We start from the raw sequence: 21,542 nt of genomic DNA on the forward strand, positions 1-21,542 counted from the left end.
ACAAAAACAGTTAAATGGATATAATGGTTGTCAGTGAAGTTGCAGAAGTGATAGAGTAGCTCTAGAGTGAGTGAGCTGGCAGGTTGAATGGGAATGAAGAAATGGTGCTGGAGATGGCAAAGGTGGCACTGCAATTGGGATAAAACAGATATAAATAAGACTACAGGAATGGAAGACTATAAAGGGCCAGAGAAAAGATAGCTTGAAGAAAGGTCAAGGGCATGAACGGAACTTCCCTGTGTAGATATTAAAAACACAAAGAATGGTAGGAGTAGAAATGAAAAAAAAAAAGAAAAAGAAAGTGGTAAACCAGGTGCTGAAGTTATCAATGAAACACAAAGAGTAAACAAAGGCTTATATATGATAATACTTAATCTGATGTTATAAACTTTAAAAAATCTGAGGCTTCAGAACGAGGGGACAGATACATGGTTTGGAAGTAGTAATAGAGAGAGAAGCAGGCCAACTACCCCATCACTAGATCGGAAACAAACTGAAGAGTAAAATCATCTCCACAAGACTGCACTTCTAAGGAGAATGTGGAAAGACACTACAGTCTGAGGATCCTACTAAAAACAAAAGCAAAACAAAACAAAAAAAAAAAACACCAAAAAGCAGTTTTCTTTAAAATCAGATTTAAAATTGGTATTGGAAAATGACATTTCAGGATGGGAGACTGGTCCACAGAAATCTGGTAAGTCCACAGAGCTCTGTCCCCTGGACACATTTGCCAATTCTGGAACTGGAACGAGGGCTCTGCTGGATCCAGGAGAGGTGCTCTACCAGTGAACAGAGAAAGAGCTGGCTTTTGGTGGTGCATGGAGCTGATATGATAGACTAGAAATGAGAGAGGCCTGAAATGTGTCCACTTTCTCCCATAAGACATCTGTAGGATTCTGGAAGTGTTCAGGAAGGGCAGGAAGCTAGGCTCTGAGCAATGACTCCTAAAAGGTAGCGCGAGTCACAGCTGCAGGAAGAGTCAGTCTCAGTATACAATGAACCTAACCCTCAACTTTTGATAGAACATAAAGCTGGAGCTGGGGAAGAAAACTAAATAGCTGAGCTCAAAAGCATATGAAAGCTGGGCATTAACTTAACGAGTATTACAATAATAACAACTTAAAAATCTAGGGGAAAAAACTGTGATGGGTAAAATGGAATCACTTGCAGTCTTTCAGAATGAGGAGACTTGAAGTCCCGATAGTTTCTCAATCTTAACCCAGGAAGAGCTTTGCCTAAGAAATGGGATAAGCCAAACATGGACTTAGTCTAAATGCCTACAGTGCAGCCTCAACTCAGTTCAGCTTAGCCTGGATAGAGATCACTGGTGCTTCACTCTGTAGAATGGAAATCCAGGAGACAAAGTTTTACCTCTGTAATCCTAGTTACTTAAAAGACTGAGATCTGGAGGATCAAAGTTTGAAGTGAGCCTGGGCATAAACAACCTTGAGACTCTATGTCCAAAATAAATAGCAAAGAGATGGAAACATGGCTCAAGTGATCAGAGCACAAATAAAGTAAGCAAGTGAAGCAAGTTCAAGGGTCTGAGTTCAGATTCTAATGCTAGGGGGTAAAGAAAAGAAAGAAATTGTGAATTGTCTACTCTTCTTTTTAGACAATATGTAATAAAATAAATCACTCTTGATACTTTCAGAGACAAGAAAAGTGATCAGTAATCAATTATGAAAAAAAGAAAGACTGGCATAAAATCTATATATTTAAAGTATGGAATACAGTTTTAAAATAACAATGATTAACATGTATTTTTTAAGTAAAGGTAGTAAGATGTATGAAACATGGATCATTTTACTTGTTGGAATGTATTTTATAATAATCAATGAAAACTCTAGGCTGTATTGTCTGAAGTTAAGATTTATTTAACAGACCATAGCATAAGACAGAATTAGTAAAACTGAGGACAATCAATGGAAATGATCCCCTCTGCCCAAGAGCAAAAACAAGAATATAGCAAAAGAGCTATGTAGAAAAAAATTTTTTTTGTTTTGTTGTTGTTTTTAAAGGCATATTCATGAGTCCCAGATTGAGAGAAAGAATTGGGGGAGAAAGCAGTATTTAAAACTGACTAGTTCTAAATCAGTCAACAGACTCAGTAAGATTAGTGAAACATGCAAAACTAGTTGTTGTTGTTTCCCACTCCTGGGGCTTGAACTCAGGGCCTGAGCACTATCCCTGAGTCTCTTTGTGCTCAAGGCTAGGACCCTACCACTTGAGCCACACACAGCACAACTTCTGGCTGTTTCTGAGCAATTTATTGTAGATGAGAATCTCATGGACTTTCCTGCCTGGACAGGCTTCCAACAGCAATCCTCAAATCTGAGCTTCCTTAGTAGTTAGGATTACAGGTGTGAGACACAGCTTCCTGTGTTACAGGCATGAGACACCGGCATCTATCTCAAAACTGAAAAACTTTGCAGGGAAATTATACTGTAAGTGAAAAAAATAGGTTGTACTTATGACACATATGTGAAGTTCAGAAGAGGCTAAAAATCTGAGAAAATATGAGAAGACCTGATGAAGAACTTTATCCCAAAATTTTCCGGAGGTGGATTTCAAACTAGTTCATCTTTATTTATTTATTTATTTTTGGTAGTACTAGAGTTTGAAATCAAGGCCTATTAGACAAGCACTCTACCATTTTTTTTTTTTTTTTTTTTGGCCAGTCGTGGGCCTTGGACTCAGGGCCTGAGCACTGTCCCTGGCTTCTTCCCGCTCAAGGCCAGCACTCTGCCACTTGAGCCACAGCACCGCCTCCGGCCGTTTTCTGTATATGTGGTGCTGGGGAATCGAACCTAGGGCCTCGTGTATTCGAGGCAGGCACTCTTGCCACTAGGCTATATCCCCAGCTCCCCAGCCCAGCACTCTACCATTTGAGTCACACCCTCCATCCTAAGAGATGAATTTTAGAAGAGTTTAAGTCCTAAGGAATTGAGTCATATAGATAAAAGAGGTACTGGGCAGAATGAAATTCACTTTAATAGTCTCCTAGAGGGAGTGGAATCAGAGAAGGGTGAAGGACTCCTTGGGATAAAAGCTTAGGGTTCAAACACTCCTATTTCACATTGCCATCCAAAAAGTAGAAGGGCTGTACTGAATCATTCTTGTAATTGAATAGAAAAGTTAATACACCCATCTGGGCTCTCCTATTTCTGTGCACAGATCTGTACTCTCTCTCTTCCCCCATTCCTTGTATCTGCAGCCCCCCCCCCCACACACCATGTGGTGAACAACTTGTGACAGAAAAATAGAAAGAAACACTTCTTTCCATATTGCCAAATTTTACTGCATATCCAAAAGCTGTGTAAATTTCACTGGCATGCTTTCACCAACTATTACTAATGCCATTTGATAGGCCATTGACAACACAGGTTCTTTTTGGTCCAATTTTAATTACACATATGAACTCTCAAATCACACATTACCTTTCATTAAATGACAGGGTAGGTAACACTAAGACAGAGTGGAAAAGGTTGTATAGTTCAGAAAAGCTATCCTGGAGGCCCAAACAGAGACAGCTGATAGAGATGGAGGAAGGAAATCTCTGTAGGAGATAAGAACTTGTGCTAAACCCATGTTATTCAAGGCACAGAGCCGTCTAAAGCAGGTCTGGACAACAGACCTGCTATTTCCAGTGTCACTTTGAAGTGGGCAGTGTCAAACCCATTGCTTTATAAAATGAAGGTGATCAAGGCTATCTATACATGACCTAAACTTGCTGTTCTGTACATTAAGTAACCCAGAGCAGACTTAGCAAGTTCTACTCAAACTCTTGATCATAAACTCCTCTGCTCTCTACACCTCAGCCTAGAAAGCCTACAATTCACCTGTGTATTATCCTTCTTCTCTCCTGTTCAACGAGATTCTTCTTTTCCAACAGAATTCCTTCAGGTCCTTATCTCAGGCAATTGGTGTCCACTACCACCTGCTTAAGACTTGGTGTGTGGGGGGGAGGGGGTTGAGCTCAGGGTTTCACTCGTGCTAGGCTGTGGCTTCACCACTTGGAAGCCCCATTTCTTGCTAGTTCCATATCACAAAGTTTTCCACCAGGGCTGCCCTTGAGCCCCATCCTTTTGCTCTCAGTTCCCAGAGTAGCGAGGATGGTAGGTGTGAAGCAACAGCACCTAGCTAACACTCTTTTTTTTTTTTTTTTGCCAGTTCTGGGGCTTGGACTCAGGCTGAGTACTGTCTCTGGCTTCTTTTTGCTCAAGGCTAGCACTCTGCCACTTGAGCCACAGCGCCACTTCTAGCCGTTTTCTGTATACGTGGTGCTGGGGAATTGAACCCAGGGCTTCATGTATACAAGACAAGCAAGCACTCTTGCCACTAGGCCATATCCCCAGCCCCCATAGCTAACACTCTTTACCATACTACACTCTTGTTCTCCTCCCTCTTCAGGTCCTCTGTAACTTCTTTCTCCTCTTAGCCAAACCTTCAAAGTTGGAGTCTCATTTCAGCCACCATCAGGCCCACACTCGCGGGGTCACCTAGATCCGACTTAGCCTTGCCTCTTGCTCTTCTCTCCTCCTCTCTTCCTTCTTAGTATCCTGCCCTTCTACCTCCCCACTCTCGACCCACGAGACTCCAGTACCTCGTAGCTCAAGGAATGCCGTTGTCCTTAAAGTACTTCCTGAGCCTGGGGAAGCGTAGCGAAGTCATCATGGGCAGAGGCCGGACTGAGCATATATCTGTACTTTGCTACTGACAGCACTCCCCGGGCCACAGGAAGACTGTCCGCTTGCAGGCGTTGCCTTGCAACCGTAGGTGGGCCACTGGGAGCCACGTGAGCAGCGGCGAGGGCGTGGCTGAGGGCGTGAGATGGGGCGGGGCATCCAGAGGCTGCGCAGTCAGATCTTCGCGTAGGAAGCTACTGGGCGGGCCTAGTGGGCGGGCTGAACCTGCGCATGCGGGAGACATTAGCTTTGGCCCCTAACATCCTTTGGCGTCCCCCTCGAGGCCTGACCCTGCGCGCCTCTGTTCCTCCTGCACCCATGTTCTGCGCCGCACCCCGGTCTCCGCCCCATCCTGGTCCCCTCCACGCCTCGGCGGGCAGCAGCATGGGCTGCGTGCGGGACGCGAGCTGAGTGGCGGCGGGCCTGGTGCTCGGCGCCGGCGCCGGCGCCGGCGCCTGCTACTGCACCTACTGGCTGACGCGGGGCCTGCAGCGAGGCTGCCGGGGGCGTCGGCTGCGCTCCTCGCGGTCTGCAGGTGAGGTGGTGGTGCGGGGGGCTGCCCGGAAGGTGGACGGGGACGGAAACAGAGCCCTCCCGGGCCAGGGCGGGGCCCGGTGGCTCCTCTGTACTCGCAGTGAAATCAGCGGCCGAGCGGGAGGAGGGCGGGAGCCCCGGTGGAGAGGGCGATCGCCCCCTGAGCGAGTGTGCGGCCCTGAGCCTCCTCCTGGCATCAAAAAGATCGCCCCAAACTCTTCTGTCTGCTTCCTGCGTCAAAGCGGAGGACTGCGTTTCTTCTCAAAGACCTGCTGATGGCCTTCTGCTTTAAAGCTTGCTGTGGGCCTTTGTGCTGCCTAAGGGATGCCGCGGACTGAGGGGTGGTCGGGGTGGTCGGGGTGAGGGCTGGAGCCAGGATGAGATTCTGCGTGTGCCTGCGCGGTGAAGGGGTTCCACGGGGGCAGTTCTGCCTGCAGTTTACCCCGCCTCGGAGGTGGGGGGAGGGGGAGGAGGAGGGAAGGGGAGGAGGAAGGGAGAGAGAGAGGAGACAGAGAGAGAGACAGAGAGAGAGAGAATGTTTCCAGTCAGATTGTCAGGAAGCTTAGAAAAATAGGTAAAAATGAAATCAGCCAACCAGAAACCTACCTTCCACAAAGGGAAAGATATGTAAAGAACCAAACAATTTTATTACAGAGTGGGTAAGCATTAAGCCATGTTGCCTCCAGCATCACAGGTAATGGATGTCCAAAACAAAATTCTCACTTCTGTGTACCCTGGCAGATGTAACTCAATGGTAAACTGGCTTTACATGAGAGAACTTGGCAGTGCCTTTTGTTATTGATTGCTTACCTCAAATTCACTGGCCATTGGGGCATTTATGTTAAATTGCCTTTGTCCAGAGGAAAGATAAGAGAGCTTTCTAAGCACATAGTTAAACCATGGAAGCAGGTACCTAGGCTAAGATCCCACAGATCTGAGCCTGGGTCTTTAGCTTTACATTTGAGAGATGGCTTCCAAGCCCTTGAGAATGACATTCATTCTTGGATTATAAAACTGACTTTTTTAAAAATTACATTTCTGTCAAAGGATAAAAATATGTATCATTACAAGTTTGCAATTTTAATGTGAATTTAGCTGAACTTATGCTTGTAACCCTAGCTACTCAAGAGGCTGAGATCTGAGAATTGCTATTAGAAGGCAACCCAAGTTCAGGCAACCCAAGTTCTTATTTCCAATTAACTAGCAAAAAGCCAGAACTGGAGCTGTGGCTCAAGTGGTAGCTTGAGTGAAAACACTTAAAGAACTTGGCCCAGGCCCTAGGTTCAAGCCCCAGTACTGACACACACACACACACACACACACTGTCCTTACAAAACTTAATTTTTTTGCCTTTCTCTGAGGCAAAAAACATAAAATATGTGAGTTAGAGATATTTCTGTACAAGTAACTGGGGAGATGGCCCAGACCTAGGTGTCTTCTAATGCTGACTTGGATTAAATTGATGATAATAAAAACAAATTAGAAATAGGTCCAGGCCACGCCTATAATTCTAGCTACACAAGAGGCTGAGATCTGAGGATCATGTTCAAAGTCAGCCAAGACAGAAAAGTCTGTGAGACTCTTATCTCCATCTAACCACCAGAAAACCAGAATGGCACTTTGGCTCAAGTGCTAGAGTGCTAGCCTTGAGCTGAAAGACAATGCCCAGGTCCAGAGTTCATGCCCCCTAAATAACAAAAAAGTAGAAAAAAATTAACTCAATGATTTCCAATGATTGTTGTTGTTTTTAATTCTCTTATGCAGAGACTTAACCAATGCTTCCTAAAACGATGTCCTAAGTGCTGAGCCACTTAAAAACCTCCTTTACCTGCTTAAGTCAACTGAGGATCCTGTACTCATTGAAAGAGCCTTAGGTGCTCTGGGTCACAATGCAGCCTTTCGGCTAACCAAGTAAGTACCTTCATTTGGCAAACAAGCTCCTTCTGCTTTTACACACTAGGAGTAATAACTCTGGATTAACCTCTTTGAATTCCACTTTCTTCATCCGTACTATGTGGCTAACTAATGCTTACAACATGTTTGTTTTCTGAGGCAAAGCACAGCCTCAGGGGACCATTTTTAATATGTCTCCAGGTCCCTGTGAAGCTGGTCACCAGCAGCATCTTACTCATAACTGTATCTATTCAGCATTTGGCAGTACATTGCTTTCTATTTAAGTCTATAACTGCTACATCTTTAAATTGTGTAACAGGTCTTATCAGTGTGATTCTGATAAGAATTAGTATGGGCAGGATCAGGGGAATGTGGCTTAGTGGTAGAGTGCCTGCCTAGAATGCATAAAGCTCTAGGCTTGATTCCTTAGTACTACATAAACAGAAAAACTAGAAGTGGCCCTGTGGCTCAAGTGGTAGAGTGCTAGCCTTGAGCAAAAGAAACTCAGGGACAGTGCCCAGGCCCTGTGTTCAAGCCCCAGGACTGGAAAAAAAAAAAAAGAAATAGTATTGAATGTGAATGGTTTCTCCAAGTAGAGATAACACAAAGACTAAAGAGCCTACTTTGAATATTTCCTCTCCCCACTTCCTTTCTCATAGAGACCAAGTAAAATCATTTTTGTAATTTTTTCACCTAATGTCTTCTGTTAATATTGTCCTAAATACAAAATTACTTGAATTTACAGTGGAGTTGTTTATTTTTGGGGGGTGACAAGGTTTACTGTAAACTTTGGCCATTATTAGGGAGGTGTCAAAATGTTGAATTACTGTCATTTTGAGCTGAGATTTTCTTACACTTACCTAATATTGCAGAACTAAGGCATTGAAGAGAACAATACAAACCTCTTCCATTTGCTAAACCTTCCCTTTTATCCATCAATATTAGATCCAATTATTCCAATATATTCATTTATTCAACATACACAAAGAGAGAGAGAGAAAGAGAGAGAAAGCAGCCCATTAAGTGGAAAGACAATTTGATAATCCTTCTGGAGTAATCTATATCATTTTAAAAATTAAGAAATTCACCAGTATTTCTAGTCAACACATGGAAACCTCCTATATTAGCTGTTGTTTTTCAATTGGCTTGTGTTTACCAATCTTTCCAAAGATTCATTAATGTTCATCTATTTTACATTTTTAATAGAAATGGTCTTTCCCACTCATGATTCTTAGGTTCACATGAAACCTACTTAGTTTTACTTAATTTCTAACTAAGTCTGACTAACCACAGAGTAGAGAATATACAAAAGAGATAATGGGGGCTGGCAATATGGCCTAGTTCTTGCCTCGTATACATGAAGACCCGGGTTCCATTCCTCAGCACCACATATGTAGAAAAAGCCAGAAGTGGCACTGTGGCTCAAGTGGCAGAGTGCTACCCTTGAGTAAAAGAAGCCAGGGACAGTGCTCAGGCCCTGAGTTCAAGCCCCATGACTGGCAAAAAAAAAAAAAATAGGTGATAACACAGGAGGATGGGAAGTAGGCACAGGCATCAGAGATGAGTGTGGCAATGCCCTTGCTTGGAGGAGACTGACTAGGAGAGCTGTGATGATATCTTTGTGAAAGCTTCTGTGTCCTATACTGATTTCTGATTTATTTTGTCTTTTGTCTTCTGCCACAGATAATGATACCTTGGAGATGTTTTTTTCTTTTTCTTTGTTTCTCTTTGTCTCTCTCCTCTTTCTTCCTCTTCCTCTGTCTCTCCCTCTCTATCCCTCTTTCTCTCTCTATCTCTTCCCTTCTCTCTCCTCCCTTTTCCCATCCCATCTCTCTCATTCTCTTCCTGGAGCAGGTTCCTGTCTAACTTGGTTATCTTTTTCAGAACCTGAAACAAATACCTTTGCTCCTTGCTGAAAAAAATCCAGTATCCAGGAACTTTTACATGTTTCCATGGGAACCAATGCCTGGTGAGCATGCAGGTCTGATCAAGATACATACCCTAGAAATGCCCGTGCCAGCCCCCACCTACCTTCTACAAGGCTCACCTTTAAAAGACAGCGATAACACTTTCTGCAATAGCTATACAGGCTCATGTTGCCCAAGGTGTTTTGGTTTTCTTGCTTCTCTTGAAAAAAGTGAATAAACGTTTACTTCCTTTGCTTTGCTCTGTGACTCTTCATGAATTCTTTCATAGCCAAGTAACTGCTGATGCCCCTAAACTTAACATTTTAGATGCTGTAAGTAGAGAGCCACCTTTCTCACTGCTAACTGCTCCAGTTGTTGGGATTAACATCTCCAAAATGTCGTAAATCTTTATCATTGTGGGGAGAATATGTTTCTGGGTACATTCTTGACCTTAGGACTTAAGACCCCAAAATGGTTTGTGCTATTGTCCTCTTGGTAAGTCATGAGGGGTCTCATACACTCTGTCTAGCCCACTTAGACATCAAACCAAAGTTTTCTTTGTGGTTTTGGAATTCAGAAACCAATGTAATTCTTCTGAGTTGTTCTAAGGGGAGATGCCTCATCTGAACTCTGAAATGAAGTGTGCTCCTATTCCATCTTCCCTCCCCTGTTAGCTTTTAAGTTGTCATTGTAAAAAACACACACAGCATCCAATAATGACTCCTGTTGCTTGTTTCTCAAAAACTAGAAGCAGTTAGGCTTGACTGATGTAAACTGAAAGCCCTAGACTACCTACTGTAATGTGCCTTACCAGAATACAAACTGGGTGACCAAGAGGTGTATAGCCCAAGCGTGGCTTGCTCAGTGTAACTGTTGCACTCTTGGGGAATTGTTAGAAGCCCCTTACTTTCTAAACTTCCTGACTCTATCCATGTTTTTAGATCTTCACTACTCCTGTTGAAAGTTCCTTTTTATCCTTCATTCCTGCATCTCCACTGGGGGAAATCCTGATGACCTCTGTATAGATGCCACTCCAGGACAATGATCCTCAAAACCTGCCTCTCAATCAGATTCTTCTTTCATGCTGTCTTTCCCCTTTTTAAGTTCCTTTATCTCCTTAAAAGTACCCCCACATCTTTATACCCACTTTGTAACCTACAGCCCCACTAGAATCTCAAGATCCTGCTTGTGTCTCTTTTCCCATCACTTTGTGTCCCACTCTCCCTTCACCCAACACTTCACCTTGGTTTCTCCCTAACTGGCTCATCTGTTTGGGGCTTCCCTGAAATAGCACCCTGATTATTGCTAACTCTACTTTCTTAGGAAGATAGCAACTGTAGGAAGGCTTTTGGAAGATTAGGGTCCCTTCAGTATGTCAGGCCTTTACCAAATTGAAGCCACATAATTATTCTCCAGACCCCTGTTGATATTTAAGGCATTTGAACATCTTACTCTTCCTTAAGGTTTGAGACAGATGTTCGTAGCCTCGTAACCATGCATTTAAAGGGTGAGTGGGGATATCAAATTCAGCCCAAGGCTAAGAAAAATGCTGACTCATGCCATCCTGTCTCCTAAAGGTAGATTGGTGCCTGACTGCATCCATGGTAGAAACCTAAATTGAGACTCTCAACTGTCAGACTACATAAATTGTGGGGGACACTCGCCTCTGCATGCTACTCCCGCCGGCGGGAGGGCAGAGTGTATCCCAGTTGAGACTAAGCTGAGATGGAGTAGGGCCGTCAAAGCCCCCCATCCCAAGCCCCCCTTACGTTTAAGAGCAGACACTGGACACGGAGATTTCAGGGAGCCGCCTGATGGACTACCGACTTCCGAAAGTTTTATTCAGGGGAGGGGTTTATATAACAGTAATGACGAGGGAGGAAGAGGAGGGACTAACTGGGTATTAAGGATTGGCTAATGGACTGTCCATCACGATGATGTCACGGCACTTCCCGCAGAGGTGGAGACCACAGTCCCCCCAGGACCGGTCCTCTGGGCTCAGGCTGGCACCATTAGGAGACATGTGCTTAGAGACGGAGGGCTGAGGGCGGGGGAGGTTCCAGACCCGGGGAGAAGGTGGGAGTGGCTAACAGCCAGCAGTCCCAGGTCTTAAAGGTATAGCCATCCCCGACACTCAGCTGCTCCAAGTCTTCATCATATTAGCTGGCAACCACAAGCTCCTTTGTTGGAAAGATGTGAGAAGAGCCACATTGAATCTGTCAATTTCAATCAAATGAGGGACCTAGCTTACTAGGTCACCAAAGAGATAAAGATTTTTGTGAATGTTAGAAAAATTTGGAGAGCCAGGCACCAGTGGCTAGGCTGAGACCAGAGGAACCCAGGTTTTTCCAGTCTGCCTGGGCAGGAAATTCTATGAGATTCATATCCCCTCTTAATCAACAAAAAGCTGTTAGCGGAGCTGTGTTTCAAGTGGTAGAGAGAGCCCTGAGCAGAAAAAGCTCAGGGACAGGACCCAGGTCCTGTGCCCAGGGACTAGAACAAGAACAAAAATTGAAGAAATAAAATTTTAAAAACACCTCCCATATTTCTGATTAAATATTAGGAAAAAGCCAAAGATAATCTACACACTTGATGGAAAGCACAAAAGATACCAATGTTATTCTTAGAGAAAACAGTCCTTAAACGAGGTGCAGGGAAGCATTGCCCATCACTGAGCTATAAGCTGTGCACACCAGGCCCAAGCCAGAACCAGGCTCTGCAAGGCTGAGGCCACCTTGCCTTTGCTTATATCTGGGGTCACAACAGAACACTGTATCTGTAATATAATTGCTTTCATCTATATTTTTATTTATTTATTTATTTATTTATTTATTTATATTCTTTTGGCCAGTCCTGGGGCTTGGACTCAGGGCCTGGGCACTGTCCCTGGCTTCTTTTTGCTCAAGGCTAGCACTCTGCCACTTGAGCCACAGTGCCACTTCTGGCCATTTTCTATATATATGGTGCTGAGGAATTGAACCCAGTGCTTCATGTATATGAGGCAAGCACTCTTACCCCTAGGGGCTATATTTCCAGCCCCAATTCCTTTCATCTATATTTTTAAAATTCTTTCCCATAAACCTCTGCAAGCTTCCTTTAGTTTCTCCTTCCTGAAGAGTTTCTCTTACATCCTCTGTGTATCTTAATGAAATAGGTCCTCCATTTTGGCCAACTTTCTGAGACTCTCTTTTGAAATATTCAGACAGGGCTGAGGAGTTTGCTCTGTGGCATAGTATTTTCCTTTTCTTTGTGCCAAGGGTGTGGCTTGAATTTAGGGTCTTGTGCCTTCTCATTTTGGGTTGCTTAAGAGTGGGACTAATCATTTGAACCACATCCCCAATTTCAGTCATTTTGCAGGATAATTTGAAATAGAAGTGTCTCATATTTTTCTGCTTGCTCTGCCCTTTCTTCAGTCCTCAGATCCATCTCCCAAGTAGCCAGATTTACAAGGGTGAGCAACCAGCACCTATCTGTTCCTAGCCCTGTCAAGAATCTCTTGACTTCCTCTGTAAAGATTAATTGAAAGGGGGCTGGGAATATGGCCTAGTGGCAAGAGTGCTTGCCTCGTATACATGAGGCCCTGGGTTCGATTCCTCAGCACCACATATACAGAAAATGGCCAGAAGTGGCACTGTGGCTCAAGTGGCAGAGTCCTAGCCTTGAGCAAAAAAGAAACCAGGGACAGTGCTCAGGCCCTGAGTTCATGGCCCAGGACTGGCCAAAAAAAAAAAGATTAATTGAAAGGCCAGTAGAGCCATTGAGTTGTGAGCATACTTAGGTCTGTTCCTGTTACTGGAGTTCGCCATGGTATTGCAGACTTCCAGGCAGAGTTAGGACAACCATGTCTACCTAGTAGCCTCTTTGTCCTTCTAAGAAGGACAAACAGCTGGGTGCTGGTAGTTCACATTTGTAATCTTAGCTACTCACAAAGCTAAGATCTGGGGATGCTGGTTCTAAGCCAGCCCTAGTGTCTGACTTTTATCTGGAAATAACCACCAATAAAGCCAGAAGTGGAGCTGTGACTCATATGGTAGAGAACTAGCCTTTAGAAAGCAAGCTCAAGGAAAGCACACAAAGGCTGAATCCAAGCTCCAGGACCTGCACAAAATAAAATTAAAAAAAAAAACTTAACCATAAAACAGAAGTAGAGTTCAGGGCTTCATTTCTGAAGACGGCTCCTGTTTTTTAGAAACACTGTTAATTGCTTCCTGCTGATGGAGATGGACTCACCTTATCCTTTCCTTAAATTAGTGTTTAGAACTCAGCACTTTGCACTTGCTGTGCTTAATTGGCTAACCCACTACTCAAGCTCCTCCTCCCTCCCTCCTGTATGTCTTAATATTGGAGAAAAGACTTGTGGGCTGGTTTGCTTGGAATGTCAATCCTCTAAGGAGTCAGTCTCTGAATAGCTAAGTTACAGCAAGACTAGTTACTGGCTCCATTACACTCGAGCTAACTCCCAGTACTCATGATGAAAATGAAGGACACAAACTTAGAATACATGTAATCATCTCCCAGAAATATCAGTGTATTAAGTTGGTGAGAAAACATAGGAATATTAGAATCTGTTCCATGTAGAAAATAAAAAGAAAGAAAAAGAAGTCTGTGAAGTATGAACGTTCTTCAAGGTAGGAGCAGAGGGACTCTGGTCTCCAGCCATGTTCAGGCTGCATAGCATGTCTTTGAATGAATAGCATGTTGATGGTTTTTCTGCATCTCCACTTGAGCTGAACGAAGAAAGGAAAGTCAGGAACTGAATCAGACAGTACTACCCCTGACAGGTGAACATCCCTTCTTTCTGAAATTCTATCCCTTTACATATCCTTCTCTCACCCTGCCCCCTCCTTTCTTTAAACCTTGACACTGCAATACCAACAGGCAACCATAAATTAGGGTATGATGAGCTAAAATGATCTCATTGAAACATAAATCAAACAGAGCTCAGGACCCACCTCCTTGTAGCCAGGCTGTCACTGCTGTTCGCCACTCAAAGGGTGAAACACTTTCTTTAGAGCTCTCAACCAGGAAGATAGCAGCAGCAAATTTTTCTAAAGCAATTACTGATATACTTCTTCAGCCTCTTTCAATGCCTGCCTCTCCTATTTGTGGAAGTTTCTGCACCTGCAGGATCCAAGGGAGGAGAGGTGCTGCCCCCCATCTCTGCCTCTGTGCCCCTGGTGGGAGTTTCTGCTGCAGTTGGTTTGGAGTGTGGCTCACTTCTCTCCTCTGTCTCCCCTGGGTCCTTCCACTCCTGAGCAAAGGTTTCTGAATGTGGAGCAGCCAAGCTGATGTCCCTCTCCCCGTCTATGCCCCATGTCCACGTATTACATAGGATGTGGGGGAGAGAATCAGCCCTGCTGCCCACGTGCTTCTTCTGCTCAGGGGCTGGGCAGGTCAGTTCCCTGGGTTGGCCCATGGGGAGGGACCTTGTTGCTGCTGCTGGAGCAGGGGGAGGCTGGCTGCCCTCAGTCTCCCCATCTGTAACAGTTATGCTGGGGCTGCAGAGGAGGCAGGGGAGAGTCACAGACCTGCCACCCTCCTCCTGGTGCTGCTCAGCAGGCTGGCCAGCACCAGGGTGGTGCATAGAAGCAGTATTTGACCCCTCTCAAAATCTGCCAAAACAAAGGCCTGGCCTCCTCCTCCTCCATCTTGTCCACCTTTTACAGGTGGTCCACTAGGTCATCTATGTCTAGGTACTCCATCACCAAGTACATCCGCTTCTTTGTCTCTATCACCTCATATAGCTTGACAATGTTCTGGTGGTCCACAGACTTTAGGATGTCCACTTCCACAGCAAAGAAGTCTCTGTCCCTCTGGTGCTGGATTTTCACGGCCACCAGGGTGTCCGTGAGCAGGTGCTTGGCCAACTTGATGAGGGCAAAGCCTCCTCACAGATGGTCTTCAACACCTGGTAGTGAGCCATGAGCAGCTCCTTTGTTGACTGGCCCCAAGGCACTGCTGGGACCTTGCTCTTGCTACTTATCTTACACAGCACCTTAGCAACGGTGTCTAGGGAGAAAAGAAATGAACAAATAAAGAAAATGGAACCAAAGATGATCAAATATAACCAAGAAAAACAAAATATAATGGAATAGAACAAAATATAATAAAATACAATGATATATAATGAAATAGAACCAAATGGGATAAAATACAGTGAAATATAATGGAATATAATATATAGTTAATGTTTGCCACAGCAAACATTACGCCAAAAGGCACCAGGCAAGGTCCAGGGAGGAAACAGGGCAGACACTGGGTCCATCGCTGGTACAGGCAGGATTTCCCATTTCTCCATGGAAAAATCCACCACGGTCTTTGTTTTCCTGAAGAGAAAACAAGGAGAGACATCCCTCAAGGGCAGGTGCCCTTGTGTGGTCATTCAGATGAACAATATTTTAAGTCTCTAGCTGGTATCCAGATTGGATTTGGTTCCCCAGTTGGGAAAACACATGCGAAGCCCCTTCCCGCACTGATAAGTGGGTCCGGGCTTTGCTATGCTCCTGTAAGGGGGTCCTTCCAACGGACTTCCACCTTTAAGTAAGGTGTTTGGCTTGACCAATGTCTCTGGAAAGCCGACAGAGGTTGGTCCTTATAAAAATTTAAAATGTTCAATGTAAACATCGCTGTCCTCAGCTGGTCATGGGGGCTTCCCCCCCCCTTTTGTTTTAATAATTGATCCTTCAGGGTCTTATTATGCCTTTCAATTATGGCCTGACCCTTTGGGTTGTATGGTATTCCAGTGGCATGTTTAATATTACACATTTGGAAGAAGGCCTGTAAAGGCTTGCTGATGAAACAAGGTCCATTATCTGTCTTCACCTGTAGGGGGAGCCCCCAGGATAGCAAAACATTGTAGGAAGTGGCTCTCAGCATGCCATGCCTTCTCACCAGAATGGGCAGTTGCCCAGCATGCGTGTGAGTGAGTGTCTATGGACATATATATATATATATATATATATATATATATATATATATATATATATATATATATATATTTCAACTTTCCAAAAGGAGCGTAGTGGGTTACATCAGTTTGCCAAAGAACATTGCAGAGGAGGGACTTGCAGAAAGGGCATACAAGACTTGCATGTCCTTATAATCTTTTTTAAATCTTTTATAGGAATTGAAGGGAATCTCTGATGTAACCCTCTCCAGTTTAAATGTGTATGCTCATGGAGTCCTTGGGCCATTTGAAGGTTTTGAGGTTGTACAATAACTATAGCTATAATAGTCCCATTAGTGATCAGCTGGTCTGCCATACCTTGTGCCAGGTTCCCAGGTAGTCCTTGGTGTCTGTGAAGGTGCTGTAAGAATATAGGCTCAACCTGCTCTTTTAACAGAGACCTGACTTGGATCATCAGAGGGGTGATTGGGTTTTCATCTAATTTATTATATGAGGACACCAGGTTTGGTAGCAACTTAACCACATACAAACTGTCAGAAAACAGGTTCATCGGCTGTTTGACATGGGTCAGTGCCAGGGCGACTGCGTATAGTTCCTTAAACTGTGCAGATCCAGTAACTGCCACAAAATAATGGGTGTTTTCTTTCCCATCGGCAGGAGGGGAGGTGGAGCATACCACCATGGCAGACCCCGCTCTTCCCTCATCTGTAAAAACATTGGCAGCTTTGACAAGAGGCCTGGTAGAGAAAAGTACAGGAGGGGTCCATTGTAGTCTGGGAAATGAGGTCACCCATCTCAAGGTGCCATAATGGCAATCTAACTTTCCCATAAAACCCTCCAGGGCACTGGACACCTGTTCATTATTCCTCTGACCCATTCAAAATCTGACAGCCCGTAGGGAATGGTTAGCACATCGGGATCTCACCCATAATGTCTCAGGGAAGTATCCCTGCCCTTAATTATCAAGTCAGCTAGCTGGTCTGGCTGGGAATAAACCCTGGGAGCTCCTCCCACTGATGCATGCACCCATTAAAGGGGCTCACCTGACTGGGTGATAACGGCTGAGGAAAGCTCAGACCTGCGGAGGATCCAAAGGCAAAGGGGACACTCAGGCTTGTAGCGTGCCAGCTGTGCCATATTTAGGGCCATTTGGATTTTCTGGAATGTTGCTTGAAGCGATGGAGTTATTATAATAACATCACTGGGCGCTTTGCCCTTTAATGAGTCATGGAGTGGAAGCAGCTCCTCTGTAGGCAAGTGAAGCCAGGGTCTTAACCAGTTAATCTCACCCAACAGTCTCTGCATCTCCACCAAAGTATAAGATGACTGGAAGGATAACTGGGGCTTAAGGGGGCACACAGAGTCTAGTTTAAGTTCTGCCCCCAAGATCTTAAAGGGGTATACTTTCTGAATCTTGTCACTGCCTATATGCAGTCCTCCTCTTTGTAGGAGTGTTTGTAGCTTGCTATAGGCAGCGTCTAGCACTTGGGCATCTGCTGCTCCAATAATGATGTCATCCATATAGACATATAGAATAATATCTGACTGGTTCTGAAGAGGTTGAAGAACTTGTGACACATAATGTTGGCAGAAGGCTGGACTATTAGCCATGCCCTGACGTAGGACTACCTACTCAGACCTCTGGTCTGGCCCCTGGTAGTTAACCGAGAGCACGGAGAAAGCAAACTTTTCACAGTACTGGGAGTCAAGGGGAATGGAAAAGAAACAGTCCTTGATGTCAATTATAATGAAATTTCGATCCTGAGGAATGGAGGGGATCCATGGCAGCCCCCGTAAAGGGGTGCCTGTGGGGATTATCCGCTCATTAATTTCTCTTAGGTCCTGTACCATCCTCCATTTACCTGAGGCCTTTTGTACAACGAATATAGGGCTGTTCCAAGGGCTCGGCGAAGGTCTAATATGCCCTAGGGACAGTTGTTCTGATATTATTTCCTTTAATCTTTCTAATTTGTTTGAGGAGAGTGGCCACTGTTCCACCCACACTGGGGGACCCGGGAGCCATTGAATGGCAGGGACGGTAGGAACAGTGGCCCTTAGAATTAGGGGTGAGGCCCTGTAGAAGAAACAGGAGCCTCCTGCCCCGAGGCCTCGGAGGGAGGCACTCTCTGGCAGCCACTAGGTCCACCTGACTGGCTCTGGCCTGTGATGATTGAGGCCTCGGCTTTTCCCAAGATAACTCATCCTAGTAGATTATCTGGTAAACCTGTCATTATCAGGGTTCACACTATTCCCTTACTACCACTCATATCATCCCAGGGAAGCCAGTCTCTGGTTGTATCGCTCTCAGCTGTGCCTCCCACCCCCGAGGTCTGGGGTTGGGGGATTAAGTCCCACCATGGAAGCACCTGCTCCCTTTTTAATATAGTCTGATTTGCTCTGGTATCAATTAAGAATCGGAACCTCTTTCCAGCTATAATAATTTCTGTCTTTGGCCTCATTTCCAGGACTATTGGGACTGCCCAGAGGGCCTCAGGCTGTTTATTAGGCCTGTCACTGGGATGATCACTCGACTGATCGCTTCCTTTAGGTGACGGGCTGGAGGGCGCCCCACTACTAGTTTAAAGGCCTCCCCTTAGCATCAAATCTGGACCTGCAGTCTTTTCGCCAATGAAATCCCTTTTTACAGCAGGGGCAAAGTCTTGTGGGTAGCTCCTTGGTCCGGCCTGAGGGCTGTCCTCTCGAGGCATCAGATCTTACAAGACCAGAAGGACAGACCCTCTTAATATGGCCTCAGCCACTACATTTGTAACAGCGCTCCCTGCTTACCTCACTGGTGGGGGCAGGGGCGGGCTCCTCAGTGAGCGAGGCAGCCAGCAACTGTGCCTGATGGCCCCAGGCATTGAGACCTCAGCAAGCATAAACCCAGAAGTTCATGGGTTCCTCCTTTATCCCTGCAAAAGCTAGTCTAAATTCTGGGGTCATTCCTCTCCACACCAGGGCCCTGAGGAGCTGCCGCTGCTGGGACCCAGGAGCCATCTCCCGGTGATCACTCTCAATCTGGCTGATAAAGACAGAGAGGCTCTCTGAAGGCTCTTGAGTAACATTTACCCTCGGGCCCCGAGAGGACTCCTCCCCTAAACGGTGCCATGCCTCGAATCCCACCTCCTGTATCTGCTCCCGGTAGAGGGAAGAAGGTGTAGCCTGTTGGAGATCCGCAGATCCAAACAACATGTCAAAAGTTACGGGAATTGGGGGGTCAGCAGCTCGATTTCTCTCAGCTTGAACTTGGCACTCATGCCTAAAGAAAGAGCACCAGTCTACATACATTGCTTTAGTAAGCATAGATCGGGCCAGGTCTCTCCAGTCTTGGGAGGTGGAGAATCGGTAAGTCAGGCCATAAAGGAGATTCTCCGCCCAGGGGGTGTTCATTCCCCCTCTCTCGAGGACCACCTTCCTAAACTCACGAAAATCTTTGTCCTCCTAGGGCCTCCATGCGGTTGTGATGGGTCCCAGTTTAAAACCGGTTCGACTGCCTGTGCTCAGTGGATGAGCGCCGCCCTGGCTGTGAGACAGCTGCTCAGCAGGGCTCCTCGAATCTGCATACAGAGGAGCCGAGCGTCTGGTGGGGGAAGGGTGATGAGATGGCGGCTGAGCGTGCTGCTCACCTGCCGCAAATGCGGCGTCTAGGTCCGGGGTCCCGGGGATCAGGCTCATGCTTGTCCCTGGACCCCTCGGAGTGGGGTGTTGGGCCCCCCTCCGGATCAAAATTCCCTCCTGCTGCCCTCTCCTGAGTCCAGGGACTCTCCCCTGGGTCTGAGGAAAAGCAGGCTTTAAGGGTCTTAATAGCTTGGAAGGTCATAAGTGGGAGTTCCTCTCCCAACTCCGCTTCCTTGCCTTCCAATTCCCGTCCTAGCTGGTTCCAAGTTTCCCACGAAAGTGGATTGGCTCCAGTGAACCACGGCCCCTGAGGGTCAACTCCTCCCAAATTCGTATAGCACAGGGTTCTGAAATACTCATCCCCACGTTTTGGAGGGTGAACCTCAGGATTTTAAGGGGCAAATTATTCCGCCTACTCTGATTCTGTCCCATCTTCTTTCCTGACCTGATGAGAGACCACATGTCCCAGAGACTCCACTCCAATTCCCTGAGGGCTTACCGGTAGCCGTCGAACTTACTCCCGTGGGCTCTGTGCCCTACGTTCGGGCTGCCAAATGCCAAGCTAGATTTACCTCCCCTGGTGTGGGGATGCTAAGCTTACTCCTTTATCTGTGCTCCCTTTCTCACCCTCTCCCATGGCTGCCTGACCTCCAGGCAAGCCAAGGTGGAGTGGGGGAACAAGGGTAAGCCTCAGGTGCATGTGGCCAAATGAGACCCCTTTCCTCCCTCCTGATACCCAACAAGGAAGCCAGGCGCACACGGAGTCTTGGAGAAAGCTTCAAGAGCAATCTGGTTTAATAAAGGGAGGGGATAACAGTTTATACCAGCAGAGATGATGAGGAAAGGGGTGATAGACCAGGAGCTGGCGATAGGCCAGCGAGCTTGTCCTAGGACCCCCTCATGGGCTAACGTCACTTCCCATAGTCCCGCCCTCTGAGCAAAGCCTGTGAAAGGGAGGCAAATGTGCTCGCTGGCAAGAAGTTGGGGGGCTGGTCTCAAAGCTACCCCCTCTGGTTCCGGACCCAGAAGGAGATAGGTGTGGCTTACTTCCACACTGCCCCAGGGCTGGGAGAAGGGCAGCATCTCAGGAGCGCTCTCTTTGCCCTTTTCCCTTCAAGGCCAAAGCTGAATCCCCAACAATAAATGGGCTGGGAATATGGCCTAGTGGCAAGAGTGCTTGCCTCCTATACATGAAGCCCTGGGTTCGATTCCTCAGCACCCCCTATATAGAAAACTGCCAGAAGTGGCACTGTGGCTCAAGTGGCAGAGTGCTAGCCTTGAGCAAAAAAACAAGGGACAGTGCTCAGGCCTTGAGTTCAATGCCCAGGACTGGCAACAACAACAACAACAACAAAAAGTAAATAAGTAAAAGTAAAATAATAAGTGAGATAAATAAAGTAAAAAAAAGAAAACTAAAGTAAAATGTAATATAAAGAAAAAATTAAAACTAAATCAACAAACAGTAAAGCAAAAAAGTCAATAAAAGAAACCAAAGTCTGAAAGTCAAATCCAAATCCACAACCTAAGAATCAAAGCCAAATCACCAAACCGAATCCACAAACCAAGAAATCACCATGCAACAAACAAACTGAACTTCAACCTCCCAACTACTCGAGAGTTCACCTGATACCACCCAGTATATATACTGCCATGGTTATTGCTACAATGGCGTCTGTGATGCCAGGGCCATGCAGGGCCCCAGCCTATCTGGGTGTCACCCTCTGTGCTCATCTTAGTTCCTGGCCTTTAGGACACTTCTTTCATGTGTGTGTTGGACACAGCCTGGCACATAGGGCCTGAGCACTGTCCCTTAGCTTTTATACTCAAAGCTAGTGCTCTACAAGCTGGGCTGTGGCCCAAATTCTATCTTCTTGGTGATTCATGGGAGATTCTAGCCTCACGGATTTGCCATGCCTTTGTATTGGCATCTTCACATGTCAGCCTCCTATTTAGCTAGGACAACTGGCCTTAGCCTTGTGCTATTGTATTCAGAGA

General features: G+C 45.8%; 1 long non-coding RNA gene across 1 annotated transcript; it reads left to right on the plus strand.

The window, feature by feature from the left end:
- The first annotated feature begins 4,912 nt into the window (after nucleotides 1–4,912).
- Nucleotides 4,913–9,282, plus strand: LOC125345759. Its single transcript, XR_007209787.1, has 3 exons — nucleotides 4,913–5,223; nucleotides 6,987–7,133; nucleotides 9,000–9,282. It is a non-coding gene; the product is annotated as an uncharacterized LOC125345759 (long non-coding RNA).
- Nucleotides 9,283–21,542: the final 12,260 nt, after the last annotated feature.

This window comes from Perognathus longimembris, chromosome 2, assembly GCF_023159225.1.
Source record: "Perognathus longimembris pacificus isolate PPM17 chromosome 2, ASM2315922v1, whole genome shotgun sequence".
Taxonomy (NCBI): domain Eukaryota; kingdom Metazoa; phylum Chordata; class Mammalia; order Rodentia; family Heteromyidae; genus Perognathus; species Perognathus longimembris.